The sequence below is a fragment of the Octopus bimaculoides genome, chromosome 12 (assembly GCF_046866305.1).
Source record: "Octopus bimaculoides isolate indiv1 chromosome 12, ASM4686630v1, whole genome shotgun sequence".
Classification (NCBI taxonomy): domain Eukaryota; kingdom Metazoa; phylum Mollusca; class Cephalopoda; order Octopoda; family Octopodidae; genus Octopus; species Octopus bimaculoides.
In genome coordinates this window covers 2842107-2852106 of record NC_142939.1, presented here as the reverse complement: position 1 = coordinate 2852106, position 10000 = coordinate 2842107, and the positions used below count along the sequence as shown (strand labels likewise).

Here is a 10000-nt window from a genome sequence, read left to right as displayed (position 1 = left end):
ATAATAATGAGAAAATACATACATATGAATATAGTATAAATATATATATGAAGTAAATATCTATGGAACATTGAAACTTTGGTGTGTGTGTATACATATATGTCTGTCTGTGTATGTATGTGTGTATATATATATATATATATATATATATATATATATACACACACACACACTGTCGGTTATGATGACGAGGGTTCCATTTGATCCGATCAACCGAACAACCTGCTCATGAAATTAATGCGTAAGAGTGGCTGTGTGGTAATTAGCTTGCTTACCAACCACATGGTTCTGGGTTTATTCCCACTGCATGGCGTCTTGGGCAAGTGTCTTCTAATATATCCTCAAGCCGACAAAAGCCTTGTGAGTGGATTTGGTAGACAGAAACTGAAAGAAGCCTGTCGTATATATATATATATATATATGTATGTGTGTGTGTATATGTTTGTGTGTCTGTTTCTCCCCACATCATTGCTTGACAACCGATGGTGGAGATATGGAAACTAATTGGAAATTGTCCTATCTCTCAGCGGTGTTGACTATGTGCAATTAAATTACTTGTGTGTATTGGTCTGTGGCCAGAAATTTGAAGGAAAAGAGTTTAGACATTTGACTCAATCCCAGTATTTCTTAGCCCTTTCTGGTAACTGATCATCGATAAGAGACTCAAGCAATTGAAATTGGATTTTCAACCCTGAATATATAGATTGATTCTGCCAGGCATTTGATTTCATATTCTATCATCTACAGCTCCTTATAGTAATGGTGGCGGTGGTGGTGGGGGTAATTGAAAGTTTCACAGGTTACTAGAGGCAATAAACATTATGCAAATCCTTGTTGTAATATATTCTCTTACTCTGTTACTTGATTCAGGAATCTGACTGTGGCCATGCTGGAGCACCACCTTAAAGGGTTTTAGTCGAACAAATTGTACTTAGTCTATCAGTCTGTTTTGCTGAATTGCTAAGTTATGGGGACCTGAATACACCAGTATCAGTTGGTAAATAATGGTGGAGGGACAGACACATGAATATCTATCATACACACACACACACACACACACACACATTGCCAGTGCCCCTGGACTGGTTCTTGTGCGGGTGGCACATGAGATGCACCATTTTGAGCGTGGCCGTTGCCAGTACCGCCTGACTGGCTCCCGTAGGATTTTCGAGCGAGATCGTTGCCAGTGCCCCTGGACTGGCTTGTGCGGGTGGCACATAAAAGACACCATTTCGAGCGTGGCCATTTTCGTGCGGGTGACACGTAAAAGCACCCACTACACTCTCTGAGTGGTTGGCGTTAGGAAGGGCATCCAGCTGTAGAAACTCTGCCAAATCAGACTGGAGCCTGGTGTTGCCATCCGGTTTCACCAGTCCTCAGTCAAATCGTCCAACCCATGCTAGCATGGAAAGCGGACGTTAAACGATGATGATGATGATGATGATATATATATATATATATATGTGTGTGTGTGTGTGTGTGTGTATATATATATCTATATATTTAGATATATACACACAATGAGCTTCTTTCAGTTTATGTTGACTAAATCTATTCACAAGGCTGTGGTTGACCTGAAGCTATAGTAGAAGGCACTTGCCCCAAGACTGAACCCAGAACCATGTGGTTTGGAAGCAAGCTTCTTATTACACAGCCACACCTACACCTATGTGTGCGTGTGTGCGTGTGTATGTGTGTGTGTGTGTGTGTGTGTGTGTGTGTGTGTGTGTGTGTGTGTATATATATATATATAGACAAATGCAGTTTTTATTCATGGTCAAAAAAATCATTATTTCATAATTGTTGTATTTAAAATATGAAGACTACAATTATTTTGATAATAGGCAATTTCTGCAGTGGGGCATAAAAAAAACTCATTACCTTTCTTGAAGCTCATTGCAAAGAGCAAACAAGATTAGCCCTTCCTCTTTCTCCCACTCACCTTTTCCTCTCTATACTTTTACTTTCTTCACAATTTTCTGTTGGATTTCACATAGTTCTCACTAATGAGATATTGATTTTTCTTCATTTTTTTGTATTGCTATACACCAACAATTCACTGTAGTGCAGTCCAGTGCAATGCCAGGCTGACCACTGATGCCAGGACCTTCAACATTTAAATAGCTAATTTAAGAAAAGAGATAAAGGGAGATGAAGGAAGAAAGAGAGCGTGAATGGTAAAGATTGGAAGAATTTTTTGCCTTCTAAATCCATGTAAAATGAATAGTTGAAGCATTATAAAGACAAACTTGATGAGATTCTTCTCTGATTTGCTAATTCTTACGAGAATCTCAATCCTCACTGGATTCAAAGAGCCAAGGCTCTTAAAATTAATTTAGTTTTCTTAGTTTACGCGTCTCAATGTTTCATATCGTATATCTCAAGTTGATCAAATCTTCATATTTAAACATTTGCACACACACTGGGGTGAAATCCACACGTGTTGGTGAGTGATATCTTTTAGTTTATCAAGCTTTAATTATAAAATGGAACCAGTATCTACTGTAAAACCAGAGTGTAGTAAGAAATATAATTAAAGTGTGTTTACTGGAGACATAATGCCTTTCAATGCATTTCAGTTAGCGATCTTTGACATCAGTGGTTGATGATCAATTCAATCAAATCAATCATATATCAAATTGATTAGATAAGATTTCCTCCCTATCACTACACTGATTGTATATCAATTTATTTTCTCTCTAAATCTTTAAAAAGTCCCAATGAAGTGTGAATAACGTACGTGTGTGTGTGTGTGTGTGTGTGTGTGTGTGTGTGTGTGTGTGTGTGTGTGTGTGTGTGTGTATTTGGGGAGAATGGATGCAAGCATGGCCCAAGACATTCAGAAATCTGATTCCTAATCATGAAATCTCAGATTTCATACCAATGTGCTGCATCTTGGGCAAGAGTTTTGCTATTATCTCAGATTCATTCAAGTCTTGTCAGTATAAATGAATAGATGGAAACTATGAAGAAGCCTGTTGGATAGATTGTACTGATGATTTCTAATAATTAAAAGGCCAATCTAGTTAAGCATTGTGTTAAACTGATCCTACTTGAGTGTCATTCTATTAAGGGTGGGAGCATGGTTGCTGCTGGTGCCACCGGATTTGCTCCTGTGCAGGTAGCATGTAAAAAACACCTTTTGAGTGTATTCATTGCCAGAACTGCCTGACTGGTCCTCGTGTTGGTGGCACGTAGAAGTACCCACTACACTCTCAGACTGGTTGGCATTAAGAAGGGTATCCAGCTGTAGAAAGTTTGCAAGATCAGATTGAGCCTGGTGCAGCCTCTTGCTCACCAGTCCTCAGTGAAACTGTCCAACCCATGCCAGCATGGAAGGCGGACTTTAAATGATGATGATGATGTTTATGGGATATGGAATACTCACCCACTTAACTATGCTTGACAGTTCAGTTCATCAAACTGACTGGTATATTCAATGTTGAAACTGATAGAAATCAGATCCATTTACTCTGTGTGTGTGTGTGTGTGTGTGAGAGAGAAAGTAATTTATACACCTTCATACTTCCCATCTAGATTGTTTTAAAGATATTGGTTTGCTGTTTGCAATAATTCTTATGAACTGCTTTCAAATCAGTTTTATTAATGGAGCAGCATCATCTCAATATTCCATCAATATTATACTGAGCCATCATTTGAATGGGTTCACTTGCTTTTAACCAACATAAAACGGAATGACTTTCATTTATTTATTTATTTATTTAATTCAAAATTGAGGAAAAAGAACAAATCACAAAAGTTCAGGGGACTAATAGTTGAGCATTATTTTGGAAATTATATTTCTACACAGATTCTTCTGTGTGTTACCTGCCTCTCCATAGATGACATATCCCAGAGAGTATTCAAGCTTCTATGGCATTAAGCAGTTGAAAAACATATTTCTCAGAAACAAGAACAGTAACTAATATCAGTGACCAACAGGAGATGCTCATCTACTGCATAAATTGGTCCCTGATTATGCTACATTCCAAGAATTTATAGCAAGTTTAACTGAATTATTGGCTGTTTAAATCTATTTACCATTTATACAGATCAATATCATTCATGTAATCTAAACAATTCATTTTTCAATCATCAACAGACTAGCATTCTATTGATTTTGAAATCTGCAAAACCTAATCGTATTGCTTGGTTTGATAATAAAATAGATTCAAAGGTATCGTAATTCCTGATATTACAAAACAAAATTAAAAACCTACATTTACTTTCTTCTTAGCAGGGCCTAAATAATAACAGAAAATTACAATAAATATGACTTACTGATGAATCTTCAGTTATTTTTAACTTCTGAATATTTGTTTTGATAGAATTTGATTGATGAATGAATAATTTTCCTCTCTTCTGCTATTAAATGTAACATTTAGATAAAGATATTCCATTTTTATCAAAGCTTGTTCAATCTTCAATGGTTCATACCATAAACTAGAGCTGTTGAAATTGCTTTCTTGAAGCGAATTTTGAGAATAAATTCAGTTTGAAAAAGACTGTTAACTTAAATTTTCATAGATTTTAACAATAATTACAGTTGTTTACATTGTATAAAGGAACAACAACAATTTAGGATCTTGTTCCCACTGAGAAACTCAGGTTATATTACAGAGTAATCATCTGCATGGAATTTATCATCACCACCATTTAATGCCTGTTTTCCATGCTGGTATGGGTTGGACGGTTTCACAGGAGCTGGCAAGGCTGGAGAGCTGAACCAGACTCCAGTTGTCTGTTTTGGCATGGTGCCCTACAGCTGGATGCCCTTCATAACATCAACTACTTTACAGAGAGTAGTGAGTACCTTTTATGAGACAACAGCACCAGTGCTTTTTATGTGGTACCATCACCAACAGGGTCACCAAGTAACTTGCAAGACAAGATCATAAAGAACTTTTGCTCTACCATCAAGGGAATAAATAAATATTTGCTTCTACATTTGGGTATTTTTATTTTGGTATAGTCATCACTAACATTGACTGTTTATATGTTATGCCTCATCAGACATTCAGTTAATATATACCAGAGTAGCTTTATACAGATTAATAAACTGTCAAGCTGTGTCATAAATTAACACACACACTACAAAGCTTGAAATGTAAATTCTATATTTTTAATAACCAAACAATGTTAGCCTTACTGTGGAAACTAAACAAAATGGTTCCACTACAAGTTTTATGATCCTGTAGACAAAAATAGAAACTGTGATAGATTTTTGAGACCTGGATAAATAAAAGCTGTTGTGTAATTACTGTGAAGTTAAAATTATTTCTTAATTAAAAGTAGCCTACCTTATACAGTAAAGTGGGCAGTAAATGGACAAGAAATGAGTAAGGTCGCTTTTGTTTCTGTGTTTGATATTGTGTATTTTATGTTTGCACAAAAACTACATTAACATATTCATATGTATGTATTGAGTGCATCATTAACAGAAAAACAAAACACCAAATAAATAAATATACATATATATATACATTAAGTTACAAATATATCTAAGTTTAAGCAAGCTTCACCGTTGTTGTTATTAATATCAGTTCTTTTAAAAAAAAAAAAAAATTCTGGTGGGTATTAAATTTCCAATGAAGCTTGCAAAAATAAAAATATATAAAAAATAAATAAAAAACAATAGTGCAAAAATCAATACATTGAAAAAAAAAAAAAGGCTAAGTGAACAGATACTAGAGTTGATTGGAGAAATACGTGTTGTTGTTGTTGTTGTTGTTGGCTTAGCTTGGTGATTTGACTGACAGTTATTGCATGCAAAAATATCAACTATTTCAGTTAATTTTGAGAATCATTCACGAACCTACCATTCTGTTATTTAATTATTTCTATTTCTCTCAACTCTTACCTAAACGAACAAACCTTTTCTCGTGAGTCAACAAGTCAGTTATTACTGCTAGAAACAAGTTTTATAACTACAATTCAACTGTGATTTATTCCATTTTAGTTAGTGATATAGTAGTAGCATTTAGTGTGAGATTTAGTAGTTTTATTAGTGACATAACAGCACAGCTGTAAAAGCATAGAACAGAAGAGATGTTACCGATATTGCAACGAATGTTAGATATGGAGACAGACTTCTTAGTGTTGGCTATTTGTAAGTGTTGTGAAATAATTCCAAACGTTTATAAGAGAAGCAGTTAAAACTGATTAAAAGCAGCAGACATGCTCAGCACCTACGATATTTGATACTTTAGCCAAATTTCATAGAAAACAATGTACTTTTTGTTATGCCTTAGTTGTTGTATAACCACAGGTCATCTCTAATTGAGAAGGTTTAGGGTCAGAAATGCCTGACCCATGGCCATACCCCTTGTTATCAGGCATAGTGCATCTGGGATTATATTGTCCAATGTGTCCTTTTTTCATTAAAAAGAGGAAGTGTGTGATATGACATCAATTTGGTAACTATTTCCTGTAGAGCCAGCAACTAAGTACAGACTCTGCTTAGAATGTAACGAGGCAGGTAGAGCATCTTCCACCTGTTTGATGTCCAGTCTCTTTAATTATGCTGAAGGATGACCAAAGTGTACAAGAGTAATAGAGTAGAGTTTAATGAAGAGGTCAGACTTCAAATACTTTAATGTAATGTGCCTTGATTTTTGCTTGGATAAAGTAAAAATAAACACTGCATCATATCCATGGGATAACAAGTACTTTAGGATGATAATGTTGAGTTAAGAAGAACTGAACATGAAGAAATATGTGATAGAGAGAAAACTAGTTTTATCTGAGTTCCCAACATTTTCAAAAAATATTCCAATTTTAATGTAGTTGTCATCCTGAGTTGATGGTCTCATTATCCAGAGGATTATTGTTAATAATTAGTAACTTTGTTAATATCATGTGATTCATTAGGATCATTAATGTGATTACAATCACGCATTTTATTCATAACAATTCTTCCTTAATGAGGTTTTGAACCTTTAATAATGGAATATCTTTGAAGACAGTTCTTGCAGAAAAAATTTACTGATGACTCATATTTAGAAGAAATTATTCTGTTTGTTATACGTGGGGATGGTCATATTTTGCCAATTAAGCACATGCACTATACAACTGCTCTTCACTTCAACTTTATTATTACTATTTTAGTTTCTTTGTCAAAGTTCTTTCATCACACATCCTGTGACCTCCTCAGCAACTTAAAAAAACAAAAAAAACTGTAAGTTGGAGAGATTTTCCGGCTGCCAGTTTGTAAAACAGTAATTGCAAAGTGTAAACAATAAATTATGCAAATTAAGCTGAGATTATTTGCATGTAGTGTCTATGTCTATCATGTCACAGTGCCTACTTCAAGCAAGAAAAGTTTCTCTATGCTTGATTATTAGCCCTTTACAGCATTTAAACTGACCATATCTGGCCCAAATATTCTACCTGCCTTATGTTCAAGCTGACCAGATCTGACCTCTTACACTAACACTATAATGTCATTGAAAAATAAACAACCAAGTCATCGAAATCTCAAAGCTACAAGATAATACATGATTAATTCAAAACAATATGAATAAAAAAGCATTAGATTTGACAGGATAATCTGAGTGATGAAGGTGTTGAGGTATATGTGTCAACAAACCAATGTCAAGTGGTTGCTTCATAATTAACATAATGTTAATGGTGAGTTTAATCCTTTAGCATCTAGATTATTCTGTTAAATTAATGCTAATTTATTCACATTGTTTTGTATTGACCATGCAGTATCTTGCAGCTTCAACATTTTTGACACTGTGATTGTTTTATTTTTAGAATGACATTGTAGGGTGGGTGTGAGAGGCCAGATCTGGCCAGTTCAAGTATAAAACAGGTAGAATACTTGAGTCGAATATGGCGGGTTTAAATGCTGAAAGGTTAAATGATTTTGATGTTTCTATTAGTAAAGGATAGCCCAATCTTTACTCACACAAGGCAAGCTGAGTGATGAAATGTAAAGAATTGACCCTCATCAGCAGGACATCATTAAATATGAAACATATTCAACTTCTTCCTTTAAATATGAGTTTGCCTGTTGATTCTTCAGGGTACCAGGCAGGGAAAATGAATACCTGTTGTTGTTTTGGCCATCTGTGAAAAGATTCCATCATTTATGCCACGAAGGGTAAACCATGATGATGTTTTTACTGTTAACTTGATTGTTGATAAAATTCCTCAGCCTTTTATCTTTTTTTTTTTAAACTACATTTAATGCCATCTGCAATTACTTGCAATGTTATAATTGCTACATTTTAGAGATGATGTGTCTAGCAACACATCAGATATTCAAATTATAGATAAATATGCTACTGCTTTTAGTTTTTCTTTTCAAATTGATTTAACCTATATTTATCCTTACTTTATAAACACAAAATATATTAGTAAGCAGATATGTAATGTTAAGGTAAAATAAATATCGAAATAGACTAAAGAAGAGAGAGAGAGAGAGTTAGACATAAAAAATCTTAGATGAACAGAGAGTGAGTGAGAGAAAGAGAGAGAGTAAAAAAGATTGAAATAGATAAGAAAGACTAAAAGACATGCATGCAACAAAGAAGTTGCATTAAAGCAGAAATCCAATCCACCTCTTCTATGTGATATGTGAAATGGTCTGCATATTTATATCAATCAACAAAGAAAAAATCAATATGCTTTTGTAATGCATATAATTTCAGTTAAATGCATGTTCGCAACATGTATATAGCCTCTTCTACAGAAACATAATAATAATAATAATAATAATAATAATAATAATAATAATAATAATAATAATCAGAAGAAGAAGAAAATGTAGCTAGTTTCTATAAGGTTGGCAGCTCTTTAAAAACATCACTCTTCTATTTATAGCATCAATAAAGAAATGAACACATTGCAAAATTAACTGATTGCAAGTTGTAAGATTTAGCAATATTTTAAATTAACAAGTCTCGCTAAACAAGCAGTTATTAAATTAAAACTGTTCGAGCATCAGGTGACCTTAAATTGACAACAACAGCATTTACAACAATACTATATTAGTGTTTAGTAAAATTACTAAGACAACTAATATTTTATTGGAGCAAATAAAAAATAAAAAATGTGCAGACAGTAAAACTAAACATTCAGTGCAAAGTGTGTGCAACAAGTAAAGGAAACAGATCAGTTTAAGAGGCAGTACATATTACAGACAGCCCCAGAACACTGTAGCTTTTCAGGAGTGGTTACAAGCAAGTTGCTCTTCAGACAGTACACCACACTAAGAAGTGATGAAAACAGGTTGAATCTAGGGAAAAAACTCCAAAAGTAAAACATATTATAGTATTATTAGTTAATTAATGTACAGTTAATTAATGGTTTTAAGGGAAAGAGAAAAAAAATCAACTTGAGAGTTAACAACATGGAGTATTTTTGCTCAATGTGAGCAGAGGTTCTATAAAACAGAGTGAAATACTTATCAATCTTAAAGACTTTAAACTGTTCAAGACTTTTAAGTCTTGAAATGTTTGTTGAAAGCACTTTACAAAAAAGGGGTAGATTTTAAGTCAGAAGCAATCTTCCATCTTTATAGAGACTGGTCTTCTAAAAAGCATGAATGAAACAGAACCGAATCTCATTCATTCTCATTCCATAATTCTTGTAAGTGATCATAATTATGGTAATAATTTTAGAGTCACTCCTAAATGAGAACAATAACAATTTCTATAACCTTGCTTGATTATATTTCCAACTACAATACACAGACAAAGAATTACGTCATTAGCTGATTGGAATTGAATTTACATTCTCACTGGTACTTCATTAAATGGTAAATCTTTAGAGTACTGGATGAAATTCCTTGTAATATTTCTTCACTCCTTACACTCTTGAAATCAGAGTCTGCTGATGGGAATTTGGTAGCAACATTAGTTCCCATTCAGGAATTCTGAACGGGAATTGATATTGGTACTTCCACTGAACAACAGTAGCCCAAATTGCAGAAGCCATCTTAATATTTCCTTCATCAAGTTCCATGTGCCTGCTGTGTTCAGTTCAATTCTAG

The 10000-nt window shown here is 34.1% G+C and overlaps 1 protein-coding gene across 6 annotated transcripts in view; it reads right to left on the bottom strand.

Annotated features, from left to right (window-relative positions):
• LOC106876447 (cell adhesion molecule 2) overlaps window positions 1-10000 on the bottom strand; it is an 877233-nt gene that overhangs the window by 128794 nt on the left and 738439 nt on the right. The window lies entirely within an intron of this gene.